The sequence below is a fragment of the Rhinolophus hipposideros genome (assembly GCF_964194185.1).
Source record: "Rhinolophus hipposideros genome assembly, chromosome: 12".
NCBI lineage: Eukaryota > Metazoa > Chordata > Mammalia > Chiroptera > Rhinolophidae > Rhinolophus > Rhinolophus hipposideros.
The window spans coordinates 10,015,210-10,029,462 of record NC_138058.1 but is presented as its reverse complement, the minus strand read 5'-3'; the positions used below and the strand labels follow the sequence as shown (position 1 = coordinate 10,029,462).

Genomic DNA, 14,253 nt, shown 5'->3' with positions numbered 1-14,253 from the left:
TTGACCCATTTTCCGGACCGACTGTGTTCGCCTTGGAGGAAATACCGATTATTCCTCCCCAGTAGCCGCTGGGATCCTCCCCAGAACAGTGCTCGCCAGCGTCCCCCAGGACCCGGCGCCTCACCTGCCCCGACCCCACGCCGCCATTCCCTGAGAAATCGCAGTGGTCAGTGCAGAGAGGCGCCCCGTGACCTGGGTCTGGCCCTGCACGCAGACCTGCCCGGAATGGAGGGGCGACAGTCGCGTGCTCGCCCCCAAAGCATGGGACAGCAGCGTGGCAGCGAGCACGGCGAGGGTCTGCACTAGGCAGGGGAGGAAGATTCCTTGCTACCCCAGGGAGAACTTAAACTAGACCCCAGCCCCGCATCCCCTCGCGTCTCCTCTCCGCCAAGTTCATCCCCAAGCACACACGCACCCCTGCCCCTGCCCCCCGCCCCACGCGGGACCCCTCCGCGCGTCCCGGGCATCCCGGACGAGGCGGCGGGGCCTCGGGGCGCGCGGGGTCTGCGCCTCCGAGGGAAGCTGGGGTCCGGGGTCCGCCTGCCCATCGGCGCGCAGGGTGCGTGTCCCAAGCTGGGTGGCGGCCCGGGCCCGGCGTGCGGCCAGGAGAGACCCGGCCGGCGGCTGCGGGAGCGGAGGGAAGGGGGAGGGGGAGGGGGAGGGGGAGGGCGGGGGAGGAGGAAGAGGCGGCGGCGTTTCTCAGCCGGCTCTGCGTGCGGAAGAGTTTGCCGCGCGAGCAGCCGGCCTCCCGCAGGAGCGGAGGAACCAGCGCAGCCGCGGCCGGAGCTTGGCGGCCGCGTCGCTCCGACACCCGCGCCCCGGCGGCGGCGGCGGCGGCCTGGAGAGCAGCGTCTCCCGCCGCCGCCCGGGAGGAGCTCGCCGCGCCCGCGCCCGCGCCCGCGCCCGCTCCGGCTTCCAGCGCCGCGGCGGCGGGAGGCGCGTCTCCCCGGCCCAGTCCGCTCCCGGCCCCGTGGGGCCGCCCCGGCCCGCTCCGAGGTAAGGGGCTGCGCCAGGGCCGCGGGGGCCGCGGGCGGCGGGACGTGCGCGCGGAGCCGCGGGACTCGGTCACCTGCTCGTCGGCGCGGTGGACGCGCGGGGCCGGGAGGGGCGCTCAGCGCGGGCTCGAGGGCGCGGGGTGGTGGCCCCCGCCCCGGGGCGCGCCGCCCGGCCATCCGCCCTGCGGGGCTGCAGCAGAGGCCGGGCTGAGGGGCTCCGGGTACGCGCTGCCGTAGGCGGCAGGGGAGCAGGCGCCCCGAACCGCAGGATTTCGGGGTGCTCAAGGGGTACCGTCGGGGTGGATGGAGGCCGTGCGCTGGGCAGCAGTCTCGAGGGTGACCCATTGGCCTCCCTGGGCCCCATCGCGCGTCCTCCCGAAGCGCGGGGAGCCGAGGACCCCAGTAGAGTGGGGCGTGCGAGCCCGGGGCCTCCGGTCTCTCGGGGTCCGTCGGTCGGAATTGGTTCCAGCGGAATTGGGTGCCGAGTCTGCCCCCTGGACGCTTAGAGGGCACGTAGCCTGGGTCCTCGGCTCTCCTTGCTCGCTGCTCGGAGCTCCCAGGTTGAACGCCAGCGTGTCGTTTGGTTGGGAGGTGTGCCCCCTCCCCGAGCGAAGAGGGAGGGCGCACCTTTGACCTTCCTAAAGAGCCGCACAGGGTCGGTAACCGGGGGTAGAGGCAGGTACCAAGGGGCTACATTCAAAACCAGCTGGGCTCCTCTGCCTGCCACTCCTTAACTTCTCAAGGTAAGAAAGTTTGTTTTCAGCCCTGTGATTCATAAATAATTAGTAACCAGTGTTGTTGATTAAGCAAGATGGAAACCTTAAAAATACACGCAGTTCCAGAAAGCCTAAAAACTCCCAAGGTTGTATCCGTGAAGCTTTTCGTTCCCAAGTTAACCGGCCTGCAATTCAACAGGTGTTGGAAGGGGTCCCAGAGGGGAGAGTTCCACGAGTTCCGTTTTTAATACCTGCAGCTTTGATATCTGGCCCCAAATTCATTAAATTGGTTGGCATGCTTCCTTACTGGTGAAGTACTGAGCAGTTCTTAAATTAACTTAGAGAGGAACTGCTCATTCTTGATCATTTAGAACCCCAACCTTCTTTAGCTTAATAGGAGGGGGTTTTTCCCCCCTTTTGGACTTCCCAAGATAATTAGCTCTAAAGCAGTTCCTGGCCAAGTTCAGCTGTCCACACCTCTTTCTCACCCTAACTTAGTCCCTGACCATTGAACTGACCAACTAATTCTGGTTTGCATTAAAACAGAGCTGCCCTCCCTCCTTAGGAGGCGTGAGTTCAACATTCAAGGACAAGTACTAACTCTATCTTTCTGCCACTTAGATATCCTTACAGGAAAAGTTTGCCCCAGATAACCCCAAGGTGTATTTTAAAATAGCCCTCAAATAAATATAATGTGTACAAGAGTTATTCGGACTTGGGCCACTGTTTTGCAAAAGCTGGGTGAAAAAAAAATCAGTGCTTCATTACACAGCTAAACCAGGACCCACGGAAGTATTGGTATCTCAGCAGTCTACTTAAAGATTTAGTTAAAAATAAAGTGTGCAATATAAAGACATGCGATAGTTCTCTTCCATCTCACAGAGAGATGTGGAGTGTGGCTGAGAAGAATTGTAAATGTGCTGCTTTTAGACATTTTCCTCTTGGAAATGGATGCCTCTATTTAGTTGCTGATCTGTCCCACTGTTCACAAATGTAGAATCGGTTTTATTATCACTACTCCCCAGAGTGACTCCCAAGGAGGCAAAAGAAGGGAATACATTCTGGAGGAAATATGTTATTAATAAAACATTATGTCCCAAAGAGTTAAACAAGCCAAGAAAAGAACCAAGTGAGGCTTTACTAATTAGTGTTGGTGAGAAATTTCCTGATAAGAGAGTGTTCAGATGATGACTAAAGAATTCATCTTTATATAGAAAATAATTGTTTTTAAACTCATTGGCTTCTTTTGAGAGTTTGGGCTTTGTTTTTTTCTTTTTTTTTTTTCTTTTCAGTTCCTAGCTGTTTAATAATGAAAATGATAAAAACAATGAAAATGGTAAAAAATGACCTGATGTGTTTTTTTTTATCTTAGTTGACTTCCTCTCTCTCTCTCTCTCTCTCTCTCTCTCTCTCTCTCTCTCTCTCTCTCTCTCTCTGTCTCTCTCTGTCTCTCTTTCTCTTTGAACAATCTTTCTTAACTCTTGGTAATCTTTATAGCTGGCACTTAAAAGTGCCACTTGTTTTTAGGTTACAAATTCAAAATTAATGCTTTTTTTCAGATTACAATAATAATGCATGCATGTACTTTTTGTATTTCCATCTCTATATGTTAATTTTTTCAAAGTCTTGCTTTTGAATGTTAAGAATACAAAGAACTAAGGCATTTTCTTGATTTTTAAAACAAGTATGTATTTTGTTCTTTACATGAAATGTCAGTCTTTCCATTGTTATCTGGACACTGATTGTCCCATACTGATCCCACACACATGGAGACCTGTCTTTTCCCGAGAGGTCAGATTGGGAGCTGTTGAAAATAGCCCAGTGACTCAGTATTCTTGGCCAACGGTTTAATTGGCTGCATCATAGAAGCATCTAATTGAGTTTCACATTTAAATAGTGGAAATGATACTTGATGCATTATTTGCTTATAGAGCATTCAATTAGCATGTTCCCAGACTTCATTCAGGGACTGCACCTTTCTATTTCCCACAGCATCTTATCTTATGAGGCCTTGTTCATAATAGATGTTCAGTAAATAAATTTAGGTAACAAGCTGAATTGTCAATGACAGTTCTCCAAAGGTTAGAATTTCCTGAATGCTAATGGGGTACTTAACGGTGAGTAATTCTAGCTTAAATCTGGTGATGATTAATAGTACCTTAGAACACTAAATAAACTTATTAAATGTGAACATATGTTTAAAAGGGGAATTTTTCTAATGCAGTCTTTAGCGAACCCACTACTGTTTTTCACCTGATTTCTTTGAGATTGGGGACCACTTGGCCTTTTAAGCTAACTAATCTCTTAGGGAAAGTTCCCACCAGAGACCGCTTGAACTCCTTTGGGTTATAAAACAAGTGTGGTTTCCATTTGATGACTCAGAATAGAAATGAGAGAGTTTATCTTCTACACTTGGTGTGAAAAAAATCTGGTTTAACGAAGGTAGAGGGCACTCACCATTGTTTCTCTAACTGTGCAGTGCGCGTAATGCCTGGGGACCTGGTTCAATGCAGGTGCTGACTCAGATTCTGCATTTCTGAGTCAGTGGGGACCCCGATTCTGCATTTCTGACAAGCTCTCAGGTGCCTCTGACGCTTTTACACACGGAAAGGTTCTGGAATACACCTAATTCAACCCAGCATATGTTTCCTAAACATCTACTACGTAGTAGACCCACATGACAGAAAAATAAAGATGTGCCTGCCCTCGAGGAGCTGACAGATGAGAAAGGGAGGGAGAGAGTCTTTCTAGACTGAAAACAAGGTCCTGGAATGCCACTCTGCAGGGTGTTGGCCAGGGAGGGGCCCAGGAAAGGGGATTTTCTGGTCTGACTCCCACATTGCTGACCATGACCTCTAGTCTTTGTGACTCGCAGAAACTAAAACACAGATTCTGAAATCAGACTGACCTGGGGTAGCCTCCCTGCTCAGCTGCTGTGTGATTGAAGCAACTTTTCTAACCTCTTTGAGCCTCAGACAAAAAGAGTATGAATAATGCTTATCTTGTGGTGTTTGTAGGGTTACCAACCAAGGACACATGTTGGACATCACAAAAGTGACTGCTTTTATTACTGTTGATGGGAGAGAGGGGGCTGGTAGCCAAGGACAAAGAAGAGGGTCCTAAAATATTTTTCTGAGTTGTTCACCAATTAGAGATTCAATTTGGTTAACCAACAAACCCAAGGCTAGTGGGGTAGAGTCGGGCTAGGGCTGGAGGGCAGGCTGTGGACGTAAATCAGACGCAAAACAGAATTATCAGGACGACGCACATCTCCACTCTTCTCTTACGTGCCCTGGCTTCTGGTTAGCCTTGGCAATAGCCCTCTTGGCTGTATATTTACCTGAGGCTGTTCCTGGTTCTTGTCCTGTAGGTTCTGTGGACCAAGGCCGATTAGTGGTTGTGGCAATCAGGCACTCCAAAAACTCTGGTGCAGATGGCAGGTCAGGCACCTGTCCTCTCTGAGGGGCATTGTTGCATTACCTGGGAGGACACTTTTAAGGATTAAGGTCCATTCAGTCCTTTTCACTTTGGTATGAGTTACCTGAAATGCATGCTGGGTGTGTCAGAATTCACCAGGGGGACGTTTTGTACTTCATGCTCTGAGATGATTGCTTCCTGCTGACATCTGGGGAAGATGGGTGTTCCAAGTCAGTGGTCTTCTTCATCCTGATCTTAGGAGAGCTAATCTGGGCGGCCCTCAAAATGCTTCAATCAACATTCTCTACTTTTATATACACGTATATATAAAATAAACTATATCTTTTTATATTTTAGAGTTCCTTATATTTTAGAGTTCCCTGTATTATATATATATAAGTATGTACATATGCATATACGTATGGAGAGAGAGAGAAAGAAAGAGAGAGAGAGAGAGACAGACAGAGAATTCATTTATTATTTACAAAGGAGATTTCTCTACTGCCACTCCTGCTCCATGCCTCCCTCCTTCCCCAAATAAACCTTGAAAGCCAAGTTGTAAGAGAATGGCCAGGGCAGGCCGAGGTGGTGGTGGTGGTGATGGTGGGTGGTAACAAGGGAGATAAAGGGGGCAGTGAGCCCCCAGAATGGAGCTCAGAGCAGTGGTGGGCCAGCGGGTGGGAGGTGAGACCCAGAGACCCAACTCTGTGGCATGTGCTGCTTTACTTTGCTGCCTTGGAGGATTATGTGCCCCCGTCACTGAAAATCATTCTGGCTTCCAGTGGGCATGAGCCCATTCAAAGAAAGGCAGGTGACACAGCTGAGTCGCGTGTCACTGCCCTTCTGAACCAAAAATGGCGCTGCACAATTTCACGAGGAATATTTGTGTCCCTTGAAAGTCGAAATATTGAACACTGGTGAATATTTTTTAAATTATTTTTTTTCTGGTATAAAAGTATAGTTAAATTTTGGAAAATATAGAAAAGAATGAAGAAAACGAATATTACCCACAATCTCAAGGTATATTTCCCTGCAGTCCTTTTTCTATTTATTCAAATATTTTTTGTTAGATTTTTAAAAATTAATATAATCTTATAAGAATTTCGAATAATTCAGAACCACTTCTGATAAAATAAAAAGATCCCCTTCAGCCTCTGTGAGCTGCCCAGCAGTCACCCCTGGCCCTTTTTCTGCCTGGCGGAAACCTGATTTTGTTCAGGAGTCTACCTTGCCCCATGTCTCAGGGTAAGTCCTGATTGGCCAAGTAACCCTGGTGGGCCCGTTGCCCTTGGCAGTGATTGGCTCAGGTGAGCATGTGGACCTTGTCCTGGTCAATGAAACATGAGGGTGGGGTACTGGGCAGGTTCCCTGGCATATAAAAGGAGGCGAGGGACCCAACCAGCCCTTTTCATGTCCTGGACATATGCCTAAGAGTGGGGCACCGGAGCGGGCAGACCCAAGTCTCAGCTGACCTGCCAAAGAACGCAGAGGTGAAGAATAGGGCCTCCATAGTGCCTCTGACCTTCTGAATTACTCAAGGAGAAGTCTCTGCTTTGGAACATTTATGACATCCTGAAACCTTCCTGGCCAATTAAAGCAGGTTGAGTTATGTTTTCCATCAGTTGTACCCAAAAGCATCCTAATGGATGACCTCCACAGCTCTCCACCATTCGCTGGAGGTAATTACTGGTAACCATGGGGGTATATTCTGTTATTCATTTTTGTTGCTTGTACATACAGAGACCCCCTATATGTGTGTTTTCTTTTTAAACCAACTGAACTCACTATATGTATATTATTTAGTGACTTTTTTTAATGGTATGAGATTTTTTTAAATTTCTTATATCCACTTCATTCTTTTTAAAAGCTACATAGTAATATTCAGAAGTACCACTGATCCCTTACTTATCTAACCCATTCCCCATTGTGAAACATTTATTGTGCTTTGTTTCCACTTCTCTACTATTACAATGTTTGTATTACCTTCCTTATCTGTATATCTTTGGGTACATTTCAAGTTTTTCTCAACCAGGGATTGCTAGGAGGGGATTTCAGGGTAAAGAGGCACATCTGTTTGCAGTATGGACAGACACTGTCAAATTGATGACTAAAATAGCTACTCCCATGTCTTTTCCAACCCACAGCACGTGAGGGGGTCTTGTCTCTAGTCTTCGCATCTTCACCAACACTACCTAGTATCAGTCTTTTCCATTGTTCTATGCGTTTCACATGATAGAGGTAATACTGTTTATAGTTTTCTATTCTGGTGGTTTGCCTTAACCCGGCCATAAAATATTTCCCCATGGCATTAAACATTTCATGCAAACATAATTTTAATGGCTACATAATAGTCCACGGTGGTCATTTTTGGACTGTTTTGGTGGTTTGTGAGCATGCAAAAGAATATTTGAAATTGAGCCTCTCTGAAAACGGAATAGCATGGATCACCCTTGCGGTTCAGAAGATTCCTGCAAATGGTGTTAGGAGACACACCCCTCCAGTGATCCGTGTCCAAGAAAACTCTGAGGAGACAGCCTTCCAGACCCTTCTCAATCCAGTCAGATGGCAGGCTGCCCCCAGCATTTCTGAGAAGCTTTGTTGCTTCCAGGACCCATCGAGTCCACATCCTGCCAGATATTCATTCTCTGAATATATAGGAGTCACTTAAGCAAATACTTTGTGCGTTGCACGATGCATAGCTGAACTGTGAGTTTCTGTGTTTTTTTGAAATTTCCCAGTTCTGCAGAGAAGACAGGAAAGCAAATGGATGGATGAAACTCCTAAGAAATGTTAATTCCCCTTCAGGGGCGTGTACACTTGAGAAGCACCATTCACATGCCTGGACCTCCAGATGACCCTTCTGTTTCCCCACTGGTCACACGATGTCCTCTCACATGAAAGAAGAAGGCCAAAGGACAGAAGAAAAAGACTTCTTGGAGGAAATGGGACCACTCAAGAAAAAAAAAAAGAAAACTAAAAACAAAAACAACTATCAGTAGGCTTCTTGGGGACATCATCAAGTACATGATGAAACATAGCTTTTTGGTTTTCGTATGCGCACAAAGCGTCCCATATACATGCTGACATGCATAGAATCATTAGTCATGAAACTACATGCAATAACCTGACAGGTCACAGAGAACACTGAGGCCACCAAGAAATACAAAAAAAAACTCCATTTTTAATACATTTTTATGAATGCCTAGATGTTGGCATATAAATAGGAACATTTTTACTTTCTTCCTAATTTAGAGAAAAAAATCTAGTTTCAAGGAAGTTCCCAGGGAAGGGATCATTCCATTTCAAGTCTGATGTCTAATCATTGGTCCTCTTTGTGGGTCTTCAGTCCTTTGGGGGTAGTTTCACTAACAGTCCAGGGAGACTCAGATTTGTCTTTAAGGTTATATGGAAAAACCCAGTACTTTCTGTTTTAGAACTGAATGGATTCGATTTTCCACTGTTCTGTTTTGCAAGGTTAAGGCTTATTTCAAATAGGCAGTATAATAGGTGTACACACCCCAGAGCAAACCCTCAGGCAGCCTGTTGACAGGTCAGGGAGGGGATAGACACTGCCTCCTACTGGAGATTTTTGTTAAGGAGGTGGGTAGTGGTGAGGATGGAGGAACCCAACACACTACCAATGAATCACTTATTTGCCACATCAGCCCTTTGATTTGTCCTGTCTACAAAAGACGTGGCCGACAGCATATTCCCCAGTCACTGTGCAAAATACCCGTTTCCCTGGAGATCTTGATCTAATAAACCTATAAGGAAAACTTGAAAACCGTAGTGTGTGTGTGTGTGTGTGTGTTGGGGGTGAGGGCAGATGTGTTGTGTGAGGTGTTGCCAGGAATGATTGCTTTGTAGCCGTGGAATAGCAGTTCATCTAAAGACCCAAAGGAGATCACCCTTGACTTTGCCAAAGCTTCCTTCCTGGTCAGGCAGGGTTTTATTTTTATGGTCTCTCCTCCCTTCCCCTTCACGGTGATTGTCAGGGAGAGGAATTCACTCTGCACATTGGCCTAGCAATCCTGGAGAGGTTTTATGATCCCTCCTAGAAAACAACTGGCTTCTCTTTCCAGCCATATGAAACCCTTGGCTGGTAGTAACTTCTTGGATTTATGGTTCAGGACAGACTGATTTCATTGAGGGGAGAGGGCTTCTTTTGAGCTGCTTGTGGGACTTTTCCCACAGCGTTCCCGCGCTCAGCCTCTTGTCCCTCATCTCCCTACTCAGAGAGTGTTGAGGTAGCCTTGCTCTGCCTGGTCCCAGGATCATGGAAGCACCTGTCACACTCTTCTGGAATCTACAACTCACTTCCATACACCAGGTTTCCCGAAAGGGGGTGGCAGCACCAGTCCAGGGGCTCCGTTCCCCTGTGCTCCATGAACATAGCCATATCTGGGCAGGGAGGGGGTGAGCTCCAATTTGTGCCCCGTGCATTGGGACTAGTGCCATTGGGAATATGTGGAGTTCCCTGGGGGGAGTGGCTTGTCACTCTTTCTACTCTGTTGGGTTTCTTCTCTCTTTTGTCTCCCGGGCTTAGACTGGTGGCATTCTCTAAACACACACCAACTAAGTTGCCGCTAACCAGCTTCAGAGATCTGCACTGGCCCCTTTCTGCCGAAGACCTGGGGAACAGGGAAGGTTCCTAACAAAGGAGATGTCATGCTTGAATTGAAAAGAAAAAAAAGAATAGTTCCTTTTGTGTTCCTAGTTTCTATGAAGTTGTGCTGGGTTTGCATGACTTAGCGGTTCAAAGTGGTCAGCTGTCCAACTTCAACATACAAAATCCCCCATCTCTGTCTTGCCGTGTGTCCAAGAATGGCTCTCTATTAAGCAGCAGAGCCTCATTCTCCAGTTCGTGCTCCTTGGGAAGCTGACATTAGACAGAGCGTCCACAAAGCTGTGTGAGCTTTTGTAACAGCTTGGGTTTCGCAGCTCGTAATCCATATTACGACCTGTGGATGTGCGATCCCTACAAAACACTCTGCCTTTTCCTCAGTGTAGCAGCGCTGACCTGTGACCTAACTTTATGTCAGCACAAGAATGGCCATTGCTATATAGGGTCACCAGCATTTTGAACTGGTTTCATGAAGATGGCAGAAAGCATTGATGCCCTGAAATGGTCACTTTGGCCAAGTGACCTTGGCAAGTTACATACACCCAAAATTAAGTCTTTTCATCTGTAGAAGGGAACTATTAATAGTGAAGGGTGAAAATCAAGAGGAGGGAATGTGGAAGAGTTCTATAGAAATGAAAAGTCGTGGGATGGTCCCTACTGCTTGCTGCTCTGATCAATTCATCACCTGAACTCCTCCCCGTTGAGGGACATGCCAGACTTATAGTGATTTCTTTCTGAATGAAGTACTTGGCTTCTTCAGATAGGTACATGCTAGCAACTAAAAATACAGTATACCCCAGTGTTCTCATGAAAGCTGACATCATAGGCAAAAGTGAAAAACGTAAACTATAGAAGCCAAGCACTTAGACGGTCCTGGCACTGGCTTGGGGTTACACAATTTACTTTCAAAAGCTTTTGCCATTTGTAAGAACAAAGTAGCCTGATAACCTTTTGCGCCTGAAAATTCAAGTCAAATCAAATGGACTCCATGTATTCTCATGGCTTGTGAGGTGTTATGGGATATATGGGGCCTTTTGCCGTGATAAATGTGACATGTGCTCTTTCTGGTGACCTTTGTTTTGTTCGAAAGAGGGTTGGTCTGCAGAATTGGAGCCTAGCTCTGACCGCCCTGGGTGGATCTGTTACTTTCCTCCTGTGTCAAAATCCCCTAAACAACAAGGATCACATGAATTTCAAGGGGACCCAGAGCTTCATCTTTGGATTACACACACACACACACACACACACATTCTGCTTAATAAGTTGGTCTTGAGATGGAAGGAAAGAACCTGGAATGGACTGAATGTCTCCTTCCCCCTCCCCCAAATTCTTATGTTGAAACCCTAATCCCAAAATGATGGTATTTGAGGTGGAGCCTTTGAGAGGTGATTAGGTCGTGAGGATAGAGTCCTCATGGATGGTATTAATGCCCTTTACAGGAAGTGCCAGAGAGCTAGCTGGCCCTCTTTCTGCCATGTGAGGAGCCAGCTAGACGTCACCCATCTGCAGGCCGTGATGGGACCCTGGTCAGCCTCCAGAGCTGTGAGACGTACATTTTGTTGTTTGAGCCACTCAGTCTGTGGTCATTTGTTGTGGCAGCCCGAGTGGAGGACCACACTCAGAGACTGGACTTCAGTGACTACCCGGGACAACATGGCTCACATTTTCCTGATGGAAACTGGAGGTTCAGAAAGCCAAGGAGTGTTTCCCTGCTCGCGGGTCCCTCTGACCCCTCCCAGGAGGGTCTGTGCTCCTGTTTTTTTCTGCTGACACCCGAGGGTGATGTTACCTCTGCAGCTGAAATCCAGCCAGCCTGTAAGAATGAGATTTTCCCTGGCCTCAGCCCAGCACTCCCCACCCAGAGGTTCTGAGAGAAACAGCCTGAACAGGCAGCTTCGTCCCAGGTTGTCTTATCTATCTCTGTGCTGCTCAATCTGCTGTCCACATGAGTACAATAAGATAAGGACGTCAGAGTCCTGGGGCAGCCAGAACAAGGAGAAACAGGCCCAAGGCTGGACACAGACCGTCCACTCTCACTCCTGGGAACCCACTCTCTTCCTGCAGGTGCTGACATCGGACTTCCTTCCAGAGAAGCAGAATAAAAGCATAGAACTCACTGGTGTCTGTGGTGAAGAATGAAAGGTCAATTTATTGAACAACCTCTAGTAGTGCTTCTCAGGCAGGGGGGGCAAGGTCAGTAGTAGGACTTTAACTCCTGTACTTTCCCCCCCATAATTCTGTCACTGCCACGTCTTGGGCATCTCTATCATTTTTCCCATGATACATTAGACCCGTAAAATATCAGGTCTGGGGGTCAGGGGCAGGGCTTGTATCCAACTGTCACTGTCACGCATATTAGGTCATTTGATTTGACAGCAATCTCTGGAAGGAAGCACTGTTTTATTCCCATTTTACATACATGACACCAAGGTCAGAGAAGTGAAATGACTTGCATGAGGACATTCAGAGCAGGAACTTGCGTGTAGCCCTTTAAAGAAGGACCAAAAATAGAACCATCGGGTTTTATTTACTTTTTCTGAAATGCCACTTGCAAGAAGATAGGATGTGTATAAAACAAATTAAGCATCTGGAACATGACTTCTTTAGTTTAAGCGGTTTTCTGGAGTGTGAGGTTATTGTGCGGCTGCAGGGTTCACGCTGGGGTGGAAAACAACTCCAATTTGAGGGGGGAAAATGAAATATTTAAACTGTAGAAGCCAAGCACTTAGAAGATCCTGGCAGTGGCTCGGCGTTCAACCCGGCCTATACAAGGATGAGGCTACCTGTGAAAGGAGTCTTATTTAGGCCGAAATCATTGTTCTGTTCTTGCCATCTTTCAGTGCTAACCTGCTTTTCAAAATTGTTTCTTTTGCTATAATAAGGACTGTTCAATCAGGACACCTCTTCCATCTCCCTTCATTTTCCCTGGAGTCAGGTGTACTTTTTTTCAGCTGAGCACAGAAAGAAATCAGCATGAAAGGTGGGGCCACCAAGTGCCACATTTGTGAGACATCATGTCCCCTGAGTCTCATCTGCCCCAGGGCCTGGACACCAGCAGCTGACGTCTCGATGGTGAAGGCTCCTAGGAATCATCCAGGTTTTACGTGACTATCTCCCTCCATCCTTCCCCCCCCCACACACACACATGAAGCACTCCTCGGTGCTCAGTGTAGGGAAAGGAGGTGAGGTATTCAAGGCCTTTGGGCGACAGGCTTCTCTAAGCCATTGGTCTTCAGTTTGACTCCTGAGGAAGAATTTTCTGGGGAGCAGTCCACTGGACTTATGAGGGGCAGTTCAGAAAACCCAAACCTGCTTCCCTCTCCTGCTTTGGGCAGCTGTGGGCAGTGGTGCTGGGCTGGTCTTGCGGGTGGAGCACTGAAGGGCCCTTTCAGGTCAGTTCTGTCTTTGTCTATCTTCCTGCTCCCATCATAAAACCCCCAATAAACATCCATAAGCTAACGTGGTCTATCCAACAATTGGCATACCTGGGCACACCCAAAACCAAATGGGTTTGGCCCATTTGCTCAGATTTATGTCACACCCGTACCTAAGAGGTAAGCTGAGCCATCCAGTACCTGCTCAGAATGAGCATATTAATTACCCTGACCTGAGATGCTTCTATTTTTTCCCCCAGAATCCTTTAATAACATCTATTTGAATTATTCTGATAACATCTATCGGAATTATTCCGGGCGCTGTATTATTTCCGAGGGTTCTGAAAACAAACTGATTTAGGAAGGTTTTTAGGCTATGGCAAGCAAGTTAAACTTGAGCCCTGTGCAAGGACAGTAGGGGATGCCAATGACTGTCGGGGATGGTGGGGCTGTGGTTTTTAACCTTGTGTGAATTAATACGGTCATTTTGATTCATTTTGATTCAAGAGGAACTGAGTCCCAATTTTGAAAGGGGCAGACTAGACCAGGTGAATTCCCTCTTGGCCAGTTCTGTGCACACAGAATTTCTGGCATCTTGGTTTCAGCACCTGCATGGCTTTCGGGGGTTACATTTTGCAACTCTCTGTCAGGGACAAGAGGTGTGCATGGTTGGGATAAGTGGTTCCCCCCAGTTTTCCCAAATAGGGAAATGTTTGGTGGGAAATATGAAAGAACTTTGAAAAGAACACGCAATGAGGTCCATAAATTGTGAAATGTTGGGCTTCTCTTAGTAGTCCTCGGCAGATTGTTCAAAATCCAGAATTAAAACCAAGATCACCTTTGAGCACTTTTTTGTGACTTAACTGGTGGCAGTACCTGCATAGCTGTTTCCGGTAAATTATGATGCTCCCAGACCCCTGAGTCATTCAGCAGTGAGCCCCCATCCTCCCAGGATTTATTAATGTTCTAGGGCAAATCTAACATCCCAAGGAGATTTTTCCAGCCAGAGTAGAAGCCTGCACTCGCTTAAAGTTAGACTGTAAAATGCTGTATTTATCCTAACGCCCTGTTCTCTTTATTATACCCAACTACAGATTGCCATTTTTTAAGACAAACAGTTTACATTT

General features: G+C 47.4%; 1 protein-coding gene across 4 annotated transcripts in view; it reads left to right on the top strand.

Annotated features, from left to right (window-relative positions):
• The first annotated feature begins 345 nt into the window (after positions 1-345).
• Positions 346-14,253, top strand: part of NPAS2 (neuronal PAS domain protein 2) — a 149,082-nt gene continuing 135,174 nt past the window's right edge. For 2 of the 4 annotated variants that reach the window (XM_081069234.1, XM_081069233.1), the window contains exon 1: positions 1,153-1,738. The gene's annotated coding sequence lies outside the window, so the exon portion shown is untranslated. Of the gene's footprint in view, positions 997-1,152; positions 1,739-14,253 lie in introns of those variants that run through there. The other 2 variants (XM_081069231.1, XM_081069232.1) reach the window with 2 other exon arrangements.